At 40.8% G+C, this 14,574-nt stretch overlaps 1 protein-coding gene across 5 annotated transcripts in view; it reads left to right on the top strand.

The window, feature by feature from the left end:
* Positions 1-3,867: 3,867 nt before the first annotated feature.
* slc38a3a (solute carrier family 38 member 3a) overlaps positions 3,868-14,574 on the top strand; it is a 36,049-nt gene continuing 25,342 nt past the window's right edge. The window contains exons 1-2 of one of the 5 annotated variants that reach the window (XM_017450001.3): positions 3,868-4,075; positions 5,713-5,800. The gene's annotated coding sequence lies outside the window, so the exon portion shown is untranslated. Of the gene's footprint in view, positions 4,104-5,127; positions 5,470-5,712; positions 5,801-14,574 lie in introns of those variants that run through there. The other 4 variants (XM_017450000.3, XM_017450003.3, XM_017449999.3 and 1 more) reach the window with 4 other exon arrangements.

Below are 14,574 nucleotides of genomic sequence, written 5' to 3'. Positions count from 1 at the left end.
GCGTGGCGCAAGATCCCTTTCCAAAACCTTCACACTAACTGTTCCTCAGTGGTGGAATGCACTTCCAATCTCAATCCGGACCGCAGAATCTCTCACCATCTTCAAAAAAACAACTTAAGACCCACATCTTCTATGAACACCTAACAAACTCATAAAAAAAAATTTAAAAATAATTTAAAAAATGCACTTACACCTCTACTCTGCACTTTGCTTCTTCTGGAATTCAATTAATAGATCTCGTATGGTAGCACTTCTTGTACTGTTCTCTGCTTGATATCGCTTTGCTTGTATCTTTCTCATCTGTAAGTCGCTTTGGATAAAAGCGTCTGCTAAGTGCATGAATGTAAATGTAATGTAAATATATCTATAAACTGATCGAATGTTACTTAATAAATAAAAAATACATTGTAATCGTGGGCAAGTTGTTGTGGTATAAGAGGAATAAAACAGTTCAGGATGTGCTTTGGGGCGTAATAGTAACTCACACTGTCCTGCCATTGATTATTTTCCTACAAAGACATGATGCCGAGTTGTTCTATATTTATGAAGCTGTGTTATGTATAAATATTAAGACATTGTCTTTTCAGATGAGTGTGTGATGATCCTTTCATGATGATTAGAAGACAGTGCTGATGTTCATGCAATTCCACAGAGTACACATAATTAACCCCCCCCCCCCCCCCCTTCCAGTCAGATAATTGTATGTCTTTTTTTTTTGTGGGGAAAAAAAAACAATCTTTGTGTCATACAGAAGTATTATCGGCTCAGGGTCAGCACAATAAAGCCTCCACAGAAATCCAATCAGGCTTTTAGAAGGTTAACCATAATTGAGTTTGATCATTAGAGGTTACTACAAGAAGCAGCAGAACATGTTAAATGGATCTAACTGTCTGTGAGGAGACGTCCTCTCTAATCATTAGTGGCTCTGGGGGTAAAAAAAAAAAAAAAAGCTGTTATGGAAGGAAGCTGTCATCAGAGTCGATCCTCAGAGTGTTAAGTGGTCATGAGCCATGAGTTGAGCGACACTGGGAACGTTTTAGTGATTCGGTTCATTTGAACTCCAACAACGTTGTGAGATTTATATTAATTTGAAAAAGAAATATTGAGCACGCTACGCGCGCCGTCTCTCCCATACCCATTCTTTTATTTAAAAAAACAAATAACTTCTATTTATGCTGGCGTAGGATTCCCAAATGTCAGCTTTACCCTTTAATCCTGCAATAATCGCTGCTCTTTTAACCTTATTTACATTTTATTTTTTTAAAGGAAAGCAAAAGGTTTAAGGGAGCTAGCTAACATTAATAGCTAGCTTAGAATATCTATACTCAAATTGAAGTGTTCACAAACTTCACATATTAAATAATTAGAAAGTTGAATTAGTCAAGATTCAAGAGAGACAGATTTATATAAATGGAAGCTACAGTTAGTAAGAAATGAAGCACAAGCTTACCTATAGGAATCAGTTTAGTTATTGTGTCGCTAATGTTACGGCTAGCTAAAAAGAAAGTCCACAGACACAATGCTAATAGCTAGCTAATGTCTTTTCATCAGGGAGTGCAAGAGAAATGTTTCCTTTTAAACCTTTTAACGATCAATCACAGTGTAAAATTAGAAATTATTATTTTTTTAGTTATATTATCTAGCTAGCTACTTCTTCTCCACAGGTAACTTCTTTCATGTCCTCCATTACACTCTAAAACACTCCACATTACATTAAAAGCCCAAATGTTGGTAGGGATGTTTCAGCTAGCGTGAAGCTCGGTAGAAACATTTCCATACCATCCCTCACTCGAATCTATGCTTTTGAAATAAATACTTGACTTGTTTTTAAGTGCTAGACTAGTTTGCTTAGCTAGCAGCGTTTTAAAAACCACGGCTAATGTATCCTCCATCGTTTTTCGCCGTTTTAAAATGAAAACCAGATCACGATGACTTCTGCCGATGATCCCTCCGTCAACTAACAGTTCAAAGAAGGGGAAGTGAAGAGAGAAAGGTGATGAGGGCACGTTAAAAAAGAGCACCAGTACAAGCTCGTCCTTCCCTACGTGCCTCTGCAGCATCCGTCCAGACCCCAGGACAGCCCCGAGTTAAACTTTCCCCCAGTGCCTGATTGGTCATGTGGCCTGCTGGGTTGGACGCAGCTGCGGAGAGACACCCGTGGGCCCTCGGGCGGGAGACGGAGGCCTTCTCCTTTAAAAAAACGCAGACTCCTCATGCGTACAACCGCATGCGAGATCTCAAACATGCTTTGAAGTGGGGTAGGTTCCGTGGGTGTCGTGTGTTGTGGTGCTCACGCTGGCAGGAGGATCGCTCAACGTATATTTTGTGTTACAGTAATGATAAAAGGAAAATCTGAATCCTAGCGTGAGAGGACCAGGTGTGTTAGCGCAGGTGTAATAATAAAGGAACAGTTCCGGAAAAAGTTTCCTTCTTTAATTTTGCTATCAAGTACATTAGACGGGACTCTGCTGGTGTTCACCACTGGAAATATCCCTGTTAGTGGTATAGTGCTTACGTCAGTCATGCTGGTAAAGGAACTAGATCCTTTTTATTTTCCTTTAGAGAAATACAACTCTTGGTAAGAATGTCTGTGTAGTGCAGCGTATTCAGTGTAAGAAAAAAGTTGAATTTTTTTTATTTTTTAAATGGACCTCCAGAAATGTATAACTGTCAGTGTTAATAATGTACAAATTTAGATTTTTATCTCCTGTGTTTAGCCTAGATACCTGTAAACACACTGGTGCAGGAGTGTTGCTAACCAACCTAGTTAGCTAGCCTGTCTAAACTAGTGAAATTCTCCTGTGCTCTGCTTGATTTGAAATCAAATCCATCAATAGTGGGATGGATAGATAAATGCTATATTTTATTTTCTTGATGTACATAATATATATTCTGAATCCATCAGATTAGGTAGCAGCTTTTTATTTGCTAGCTTCCTTTGATAAGCTTTACTAAAGCTAAGCTACACTTGAAACATACTTTAGCTATCCGCCTTAAATGAAATTTTTTCAGTAAAAAAGTAAGGTTTTCCCTTTTGGTTATTGACTGTGTGTGTGGGCAGAACTGCTTTAACTGAACACTGTAAGTGTTCATGCATCCATGCGCGTGCACGGTGAGAGCAGGTGACCTGAGCGCGCGAGCACACATCAAGATAAATGACACCCTGAGGTGGTATGACGTCACGCCTTGCTTCCGTCACGATGAGCGTCAAACGACCCAGAAACTAGTGTTGCCAGATTTATACGTTGCCAGTGAGTTCAATCTGTTAGTTCTGGCAGCTCTTTTCATTCGCTCTCTCTCTCTCTCTCTCTCTCTCTCTCTCTCTCTCTCTCTCTCTCTCTCTCTCAGGGTTGCCAGAGTGGACAAAACATTAAAAGATTCATATAAAACCATAACTCAAATTATATACAGTGTCAGATGCGAGAACTCTTTCCACTGGGTTAATTACTATATTTTAACAAGCCGTACATATGCGCGATCTGGCAACAGTTACACAAGTGTAATTAAATGAAAAACAGAATGAAACATTACTGGTTACATCCCTTCCAATTCACTATCAGCACCTCAAACTCTAGTCTAATTCATTCATATGGAAATGAAAATAATCAACAGAACAATCTAGAAGCCCAATATTATGATTTTCATATTTAAAAAATATTAAGGTCGCTCGATTAACGCACCAATCTGGCAACCATGCGACAAGAGTTTTATAAGACATTATAAGAGTTTTATAAATTCTTATTAATAGGCTATAATATAACTGTTCATCAGACCCCCCCCCCCCCCCCTCCTCCATCGGCGCGTGCGTTCCCGTGAGATGCACGCGCATCACGGAGTGCCGGGTGAACATACGGAGTGGGCGGAGAAGAACAACGGGGTCTCGTTACAGCCCACTTTAAAACCCTCCGCCACTTTCTGATCGGACAGTCTGACCGGAGAGGATTAGACCAGGCCGGAGCGTTTCATCACCACCTCTGCGTTTATTATCCACTGACAAAGGCACGCGGGCAGCGGAGGAGAGAGCATCGCGTGAGGATCTTTCTCAGCTCCTCGTTGTAACGGATCGCTCGGCTCGGTAAGAGTGAGCGGTTCACTTTATTCCGGTATGGTTTCATTGATAGCTCAGTCACTGTCGTTTACTTTCCCCACTGAGGCGTCTGCGCGAGTGTGACCTCCATTCTGTTCAGCAACATTACCGACATCCGTTTTACTGAATTCCCGTTATACTGGCTTCCGTTATACCGAATTCCTGTTATACTGACTTTTATTACCGAATTCCGAATACCGAACTCTCCCCACTACCGACCTCCGTTTTACCGACTCCACGTATATCCAGCATCAGATTCCCGTCACAGAGTTCCAAATTATACTGGTAGCCTACTGACCCCCGTTACAGGGTACTGACTCCTCTTATACAGTACTGACGTCCCTTAAAGGGTACTGACACCCATCACAGGGTACCGATTCCTCTTATAGAATACTGACACCCGTTACAGGTTACTGACTCCTCTTATAGAGTACTGACCCCCGTTACAGGGTACTGGCTCCTCTTATAGAGTACTGACCCCCGTTACAGGGTACTGACTCCTCTTATAGAGTCCTGACAACCGCTATAGAGTAATGACGCCCGTTACAGTGTACTGACCCCGTTACAAGCTTCTGATACCCGTTACAGGGTACTGAACCCCCTTATAGTGTACTGATACCTGTTATAGTGTACTGACGGCTGTTACAGGGTACTGACACCCATTACAGGGTACTGACCCCATGACAGTGTACTGATACCTGTTACAGTGTATCAACACCAGTTATACTGAAACCTGTTAAATAGGGTAGGCTACCAACTCTCATTGTAGTGTATTAACTCCTGTTATAGAGTACTGACTCCTGTTATAGAGTACTGACTCCTGTTATAGGGTGCTGACTCCTGTTATAGAGTACTGACTCCTGTTATAGGGTGCTGACTCCTGTTATAAGGTACTGGCTCCTGTTATAGTGTTTTTTTTTTTTTTTTTTTTTTTTTTTATATACCAACACTGGTTATTTTGACTCCTGTTACAGTGTATGGACTCCGGACTCGTGTTATTTCCTACCAAACATGTTTCAAAGACTGTAAGGATATTCTTAATTTAAGGCTAAACCAATCCGAGCTAAAACACAGATTTATTCAGGAAGAATGTAAGTTACATAATAGTATTGACCCCTGATATGATTTTGGTAAAAAAAAAAAAGATCACTAAAATGTCATTCGATTAATTAGACCTAGCTAACAAGCTCAGTATAGCGTTTAACTGCAGCTCCGCGTTCCTGCTGCTTAATTGGTTATTTAATTTCCCGCCGTTTTTGAAGTCCACCAATTAACAAAAGGTTGCGCGTGACACTTGGAATAGAATTCAGCTAGTTCTTTATCGTTAGCCTGCACTGCTAATGAAAAGAAGGGTGGTGGTGTGAAATCATTTCATACCTGAAGTAAGTTTTTAAAAAAAATGAAGAACGAAAGAAAGTTGTAGGTGTGTAATTAGGAAGTAATGAAGAAATATATCTGGCATGTAAAGCGCCTCAGGTGCTCAGGTGTGTTGGTTAGCTAAACGCTATTAGGAGTAAACATTCTTACAGGTCTATGACAGAAACGACTCAGTTTAAAACGGGACAGCTGTAAATATGGCTGAATGGCAGTCTTTTTCATACAGTTTTATCAATATTTTCCTTCAGAAAAGAAAGCAGTAGGCGTCATTTGTCTTATGCTCCACTGAGATCAGTTCCTGTGACCTGTGACTGTTTTCCTTCATCTGGGTTGCAGGTGAGACAGACACACACACACGCACACGGCCTGGTTAAACTAAATGATGAATTAATGTTGTCCGAGTCACAGTTTTACCTGATGCGCTTTTACCTGGCGGTTAAATCAATTGTCTGAGTGACTTTTTACTTAGGGATGCACCGAATGTTCGGCAACCGAAATTATTCGGCCTAAAATAGCACAAAAAAAGCACTTTCGGTGAAAAGGCCGAATAAATTTGACCGAACAATGATTACTGACGCGCCAAATAGCCTAGCAACCAGAGTGAGATGCGCGAATTGCACGACCTCCACTTCCGGCAGCGCGCTCGGAGCGATGTGGGGGCGCGCGCATGCACGAACTCCGTGCACGAGCGCATGCCCTTCGGATGTTGACAACCGTGACATTGTTTACTGTGGACACGTGCGCTTAATTGCTTCTGTTCCGGAGTATTCCGTCACGTCGCGAGACGTAAGGGTGTAGAGTACGGAAGCAGGTAAAGACGTATTTATTTAAGGGACCATAACATTAACAACGTATCTAACTATACTATATCTGCTATAATACTATATCTACTGTAATACTATATCTACTATAATACTATATCTACTGTAATACTCGGCGAGGTGTACAGGGACGCGAGCGGTATAGAACCCAATAGAACCATTTTCTGCACTCGTCAGTGCACTTTTTAATGCACTTTTTAGTTGTAGGCTACAGACTGTTCCATTCTTTCAGCAGTCAGTTATAGGCCTAACATGGGCTATTCAAGTGGGGCTCAAAGATGACCACATCACAATATTTTTATTTTACTCGTTTATTTATTTAAAGTTATATTGTGCCTTGTTGGTAGCCTATGCCTGCTGGAATGAAAAAAAAATGTTCAGTGTTAAATAAATTTTTGAAATTGTAGTTTTTGTAATTGATTTTTTTCTTTGAAAAGCAAGACAAAATAGTAAAAAGCTGTTTGACTGTTTAATTTATGCAATGGTGAAAAAAATGGCAAAATAAATGGAAAAAATGCACACACAAAAAAAAAACATGTTCCGCCTTCGGCCAAGTTTTTCGTTATATTCGGTTTCAGCTTCGGCCAAGAATTTTCATTTCGGTGCATCCCTACTTTTACTCCATGATGACACTTTTGTGTTCTTCCTGATCGATCATCATCTAAAATGATTGATGACTCGTATTCAAGCGTACCTGGAGGGTGTCTGCCACTCACGATAATAAATATGAAAATAAATACTTAATAATAGATGCTGCTGCAGGGTTTGTGCCCTCTTACTCAAGTTTATGGCCTGTAAGAAGGTCTGAGCTCCTCGTTTCATTTTGGCAAATTTAATTTCACGACAGGATGTGAAAGAACATGCGGATTTATTGGGTAAAAGATTTCATGCGTGCGTGTTATATTTGCTGCCTGAAGGTTATACCATGTATGACCAAAGAAATAGATCAATAAAGAAATGACAAGTTTTCAGAATGATTTGAAAGGTAAACGACGGCGGTGGAGTTTAGTGTAGGAGAGAAAAAGCTGCGCTCGGTTTGTTATTTTATCAGAAAATAAAACGTGGACTGAGACGTGGTTTTCTGCAGTTTGGAGATGTTTAAGACGAACAGGGATGCAGGGTGTTGGTCTGGGATATGGGATACCAGAATTTCTTCTTGATGAGAACTGTTATAAAATATAAGCACTGAACTCGCTCATAATTACAGCCATTTACAAGGTCTGAATTGCTGATGATGAATTTTCTCTCATTTAAATGTGCATTAGGTAAAATGTGTGAAAATAGGTCTCTAGTAGTCTCAGGGACTACAGATGAAATTTAGCTTTGTAGATAATTCCGGGGCAGTCATGGACTGTTCAATGGGCGGGGTTTAATTAGATTTGAATGACCTTTTATCTCACTGAACCCGCCCCATGCCCACCAATATGCACAAAGCCCCACCCCCACATCTCATGGTGGTTCAAGTACAGTTACCATGCTATCATGACATCACTTTCTAGTGCTTGAAAGCTCACTTACAGCTTTATAAGCTTGCAAAATTGTGCTTGTAATGATTTAAGAGGATGTCAAGAGGCTTTGGGGGGCATGTCTATAAAGATGATTGACAAGCTGCCGATCCAAATGCGACCAAACATTCCAGACCTGAAGGCAGGTTTCCAAACTGTTTTTTTTCCAGCAATGTAATACATTTGTGCTGAGAATATGGCTTAAACTGTTATTATTTTTAATCATTTCTACATTATTTGCACTAGCAAGAAATAAAAAGAAAACCCAAAAACAATCGCCTATTGCACCTTTAAGTTCATAACTGAATTCTTGAATTTAAAAAAAGTCATTTAAAAATGTATCAGCTACTGTACGTGCGAGCTCTGAAAACACAGAGCTGCTGTTATAGACAATTAAGCAACACCTTCTGACCAATCAGAATTGAGAATCAAGCAGCGCTGGGGTGTAGATAACGATACAGTCTCTGTACAGCGTACACACAGGTTTTGAGGCCTTAATGTAGTTCTGTAAGTTAATCAAGTCACGCAGATTCTCATTTCAAAAAAGAAAAGACCAGATGTATCGTCAGGACTTATGAAATATATATTAGTACCTGTTTGTTAAAGCGTTTTTATTTCTCTCTGCAAAAACAAGGACATAAACCTGGCGTTCTCCAATTTACCTCAACCTGATTGTGTTTTTCTTTAGAAAAAGGACAGACCAATTACCCGAGCTGTTTATTTATTTATTTTTGAGTAATCATGCACAGTGACGTCAGGCTGCATTAACATTCATCAGTAAGAGGACGTTGTGCCGGCGTGACACGGGGTTATCATGACTGAAAGGCTTTACGCCATGACTCTCCACGCTTCATTCACCACGAGCTGTTTTGCACATTCGTAATGTTTTAATCGGACTTTCTGTTGCTCAGCGTCGCTTACCGCCATAGCGACGTGCTGTATTGACTGAGAGGAGGAACTGAGACATGCACAACTCCTGGGATACCAGTATAAAAAACAGGATCGATATAAGGCTAAATATTATATTGTGTAATCAAAACCGGTAGCCAAGTTAGCTAATATTAGGTGCACTGGAGGTGGGGATGAGTCAATGCAGATCTACTTTTAAAACTGGAAATTTGTACAATGCGTTTGAATGCTGTTGTTGTTGTTGTTTTTTTTTCATTATTGTACATTCATTTATTTTAACATCTGCTGAAATTTTTACAAGCTTGATTATTTTTTTGTCTCCTCTAATCGTTAGCGAAACACGTGAGTGTGTGTACGCGATAGTGTGTATTGCCTCGGTGGGGTTACTCAGGGTCATGAAGTGGGCAGTGAGTAATGCTTGGATGGAAATAATGCCCACTCGGGGATTACATTTTTTTTCTTGTCTTTCCGTTCACACACTACAAATAGTTTCTAGTAGGAGTATGGATTCCTCCAGTCAGAGAGACCCAGAGCTTTATTGTTTAAATGAAAATTACGCGTGATCATCTGGGTTTTAATTGAGTTTGTGGCACTTCATGTCACTATGGTGATGAATTGCACCTCTGGAAACCACTGGGGTAAACGGAAAAGATGAATGGGCTGATGTAAGAGATGGAAATGCATTTTAATCAGTATTTTGGAAAAAAAAAAAATCAGTGGTGAGATAGCGTCCGATCATACGGAGTGACTAAACATGAAACCGTGACACTGTAACAGCCTTATTTGTGACCAAAGTCTGTTTTGGAATCAAGGCTGTGATGTTGGAAAGACCCATGAGTGTGTCACAAGTTAAATCACTAGCTTAGCATATATGTGTGTGTGTGTGTTTTAGCCTGGTGGTGGAAGATCTCACAGCGCAGTATGCTGCAGTCTCGTGAGCAAAAGTAAGCCTGCGTGTGTGTGCATGTGTGTGCGTGTGTGTGTGCGTGTGTGTGTGTGTGTGTGTGTGTGTGTGTGTGTGTGGAGGTCACATTGGATGTGCAGGTCTGTATTTGACAGAATTCTGCACACCCCATGGCAGAATTAGGCCAAAGACACAGGTGTAGATGTGTGTTCTGGAATTTTTAGTGTGAAAGTGTAAAGCGAGGGTTTTTTTTTACTTGTACAACAAGCAGAACTGGAAATACAAGTTTCACTGTAGCTAGATTAAGCTAAAAAATGTTTTAATCTCATTATGTGTAATGACAGGTCAGGATCTCGCATATTACATGAAAGAAATGTATTTATTATTGAACATATGAAATATAAAACGTTAATTCATACCCGGAAGGCCAGGACAAGCTAGTTTCATGTCAGCTGAAAAGTAATTTCAACACTGAGATAAAATACTCAAGTTTTCATTGGGTGCTTTGATGAATGTAAGTAGTCTTCGTGAATGAGGCGTGGCCTCTGGGTCTGTCAGTCTCACAGAAAGAGGTGTGGTCTCTGTAACTGGTTTTGTTTAACGGTTTGGTTTGCTGTCTTTTGATTTCTCCTTTCCAAAAACATAAAACCAACTACATTGAATGTCAGACAGCAAGAGTTGTCTCAATATATTTGTGCATTTTATGCATTAGGATTAATTAATTAGGATTATAGAATTATTACTGGAATTATATACAGCATGCACTTTGGCAGTATATTACACTGAGAACTTGAATTAATTAGAGACACATTAAATGAGTTGACTGTTGAAGAGGGAAAGAATCTTCCTCATCACTTCTGCCTTACGACTCCTGTGAATTTTAATTGGCTAATCTCTCCATCCCAGCCCGTGATTGGTCAAACTCCCGTTCCTGTAAGGTTTAACTGGCCGCGGTACGGTTGTTGCCAGGATGCCTTGCTTTACCCGTGTGACTTTGTGCGCACTGGGACAGAGGACACGGAAGAGGTCGTCTCTTTGTTTGCATCCCGTGATCGGAGTTGGACGGTGGTGGGAAGTGGCACAGAGTGGCATTGGAGGGGTCGAAAATGGCACAGAGGCGTTTGTTATTCTGGAGAGTTTACACACACTGCTATTGTTATCGCCATGCGTTCCAACATCTGTAGGATTTTCCTCTTTCATCATCAGCACGGCACCTGATCGGCGCGGCACCCGACATCAATATCCCCCTTTATACTGGAACACAAGACGAGGTCTCGCGCTCCTGTGGAGAGACAGCAAAGACGAGCGGGGTTCTCTGGCCCTCTAAAGTCACATCTAGGTTCTCTTTTTCCCCAGACCCAGTGCTGATGTTCAGGCTTTAAGATTACATTTTTTAAGACCAATCTAGTATTCTATACTCTATCGTTTACTATCGTTTTGATAGCTAATTCGAATTTACTTTCAATCTTAGTCTACACTGAAAAAAATACGTACAGTGGTATTCATATTTTAGTCAATTTGGGTTTAGTTAATAAAACACTGACAGTAGTTTTACTCATCTCCAGTTGAACACTTTTTAGCATTTTATCACTCTGAAATTTCCTACATTGTGTTTTAATTCCCCGAAACGCAAATGGATGACTCCTTCTTTACTGGAACTCCAGCTTTATTAATGCACGTCTCCATTACAGGTTCATTAAAGCCTTTCTCCTTCTAATGATAGAAATAAACAGCATTGCTTTAATGCGCTGTCTATTAGACCGTGTTTTAGGGCCACGGTCACTGTTTAGGAAAAAAACAACAACAAGATTGTGAGAACACAGCTGTAACATTTTGAGAAAAAAGTCGTAATAGCTTAATTTGCAAGAAAAAAGTCACAATATTCCGAGAATAAAGTCATGATACTATGACCGAATGGTGTACATATCAGAGTAACGACTGTGTGTTAAAATACGGGACAGGGAGAATCTGGTTATTGTTTATTTTGTTGAAGGAGAGTTGTTTAATAATAATAATAATAATAATAATAATAATAATAATAATAATAATAAAAATCATTCACCCAATTTCTTCATTTGTGAAGTATTTAATTATTTTTGTTGCTCTGTTATGCACCATTCTGTCATAGTATTATTCAATTCATTTAAATTCTGTTTTATTTGTATAGCACTGTTAACAATGGACGTTGTCTCAAAGCAGCTTTACAGAAACATATAAACACGGGATACAGATTTTAAGTGTGTGAATTTATCCCTATTGAGCGAGCCGGTGGCGAGGAACCTTAAGAGGAAGCGGACTCAGAAGGGAACTCAACGTCATCTGGGTCACATCGGATAGTGTGAGAGTAAAAGAAAGTTCATTGTGGTGTTTATATGAAGTCTGTGTGTTGAACTAGTCCACTGTTCACTAAAGGAGACCTGAGTGTAAAACCGCATGTGGTAATCGCAGTCCCAAGGCCATCGCAGCAACCGTAACCACAGCAACCACAGCGAGAACGTCCATGTAGAATTGAGGTCCGAAACCATTTCCATGGTACTTCAAGCGGCACCGTCCTCAGCGATCTCCAGGCTGCACCGCTTGGGGTCGTCCTCAGTGGCAGAACGTAGCCTCCAGTTGATGAGAGCTCCAACCAGATGTAGGGCATGAGGATGGATCAGGCAGGCTTTCTTCTCTAAACTCGAAACGACATTGTTCTCAAAACATTGCTACTCAAAGTTTTATTTTGACTTTTTCAACATTGACGTAACATTGACATTAATATGCTAACATGCATCCACCAATGAAACGACCGGCACATTGAGTACTTGGCCCTGACTGTTCAGCATTTCTGCTGTAACCGCTGACACGTGAGTCTGTCCTTCAGTCAAATCATTTACTCGCCTTTATTCTCTACTGCTGACCTTTGTGTTTTGACCTGCACAAGAGGTATGGGCTGTGTGTGTGTGTGTGTGTGTGTGTGTGTGTGTGTGTGTGTGTGTGTGTGTGTGAATGCTGCTACCTGTGATGCTCACTGTTTGGTTGAGGAGATTGGGAGCGGGGTGCTATAAATAAATCCCATAATCCCGTATACAGTTTTCATTAATTTAAGAGCGACACTTCGTACATCCTTACCATGTTACAGCTTTACACTGGAGACTCCTTCCGTAAATGGTACATGAACATCTCCTTACAAAACTTCACCGTATCAACCATTACAGAACGTTTTGTCAAATAATAAGCCTTTTTATTTGATGATTATTAGGATTATGTTATGTGGAGTGTCAGGGAGAAGCTAGGCTAGGATATAAGTGTTATTGTTGTTGTTGTTGTTATTATTATTATTATTATTATTATTATTATTACTATGTTACATCAGAATGTTTTGTCCAATGTAGGCATCAGTGCAACGTTCAGGTTCTTATTTGTAGTTCTGCCAGCAGAAACCCTCTCCACTAATCCCCAGTGTTCAGTGCTGCAGTAACACGGCGGCTGCACGCTGCTCTCTTTTTTTTTTTTGGACCTGGTGTGCAGCTTCATTCAGCACTTTCGGATCAGACCGGTGAGCATCCAAGATCTTTATCTGGATCCGTTCTCTTTCACCTGTAGTAGAAGAACAGATGGAGGCCCGCGGTGTCCTTGCAGTTTTCCGGTACGTGATGTATAGATCGTCTCCGCGCGTCATGGTCACGTGACTGAGTCTCGTGCACCGGTGCTATTTTTAGACGTGCTGAACGTGTTGGCCATGCTGATGTGTGAACTGCACTCTATCTCTCCTCCGGATCTCTCCTTCACTCTGCATTCAGAGTGTGTGTGTGTGTGTGTGAGTGTGTGTGTGGGATAAATATGATCTCTTGGAAAGATCACTGCTTGTTCGGAGTCTTTCCTCAACAGAGAACTCGAATTGTGCGATACAGTATACGAACAGATGTATTCGTAAAGCGTTCGCAGGAGCGTTTACACAAGAAACGTGGCGTTCGTGAAAGTTGGTGAATCGTTAGTTTCCTACGTTTCGCTCCGGAATTCGTAGGAGTTTACTCGTAAGAACGTGTTCGGCTTTGAATCGTATAATCGCCGATGCTTTACTGTAAGACCGGTTGTTACAAAAGTAATGGCGCCCTATAAAAGGAGGACGAGTTTGTGTGTGTCTATGGCAGCTGATGCGCTGCAGTGGCTGAGCTGCATTACTGGAAGATTTAGCGCTCGTTGTTTTCATCTCTCTGTGAGCTGAATGTAATTGAAATGAAATGTAAATCGGCGGTGCCGTGAGTGCTCACGCTTACTCATTTTACACGAAGATACACACGTGAGTACGAAAATCAGTCCTAGTGGCCACCTGAGGTGAGACCTTGAGAGGAAGCAGATTTAAAAGGGAATACTCTTCCTCGTTTGGGCAGCGCTACTTGGCACGGTGAATAAGAGTAGAACGAGCAGTATGGGATGTTCAGAGTCTCAGTGTAGCATCAAGAATAAGACCGCTTTAGATGAACTCCAGCACCAGGTCTTGGGAAGTGTGAGTTTCTTCACTGCAGCTGGAAACCGAATTCTCAGTTATATTCCACTCTGGAATATATTCATCGACCTCCTTCGGAGCCTGGAGGGAAAAAATAAAACAACCTCTGCTGATTGGATGCTTGTTAGGTAAAATCCGGATCAGACAAATCCAAAAGACTGAACAGAAATCTCTGGCATGTGATCATAGCTTATAAATTCCATGCTTGCTCCTAAAGATTTCAAGCTCCTAACTGTGGGATGGAAGATTTACACAAACAAAGAACAATAAACACACACACACACACACACACATGTATGTAGACAGAAATACGCCGCTTATCACACACCTGGCATAACCAAGCTGAACGCAGTCAGGTGTGAAATCGTTTTAACGAGCTGTGCACTTTCAGAATATTTCAGATATTTCAGAAGCAGGATGCAGATTAATGTGGATTATAGATCACTCTGTAGTGTAAATTTACCGCTGTATATTCTCCCTGA

The sequence above is a fragment of the Ictalurus punctatus genome, chromosome 21, assembly GCF_001660625.3.
Source record: "Ictalurus punctatus breed USDA103 chromosome 21, Coco_2.0, whole genome shotgun sequence".
NCBI classification, from domain to species: Eukaryota; Metazoa; Chordata; class Actinopteri; order Siluriformes; family Ictaluridae; genus Ictalurus; species Ictalurus punctatus.
This window is presented reverse-complemented; position numbering and strand designations above follow the sequence as displayed.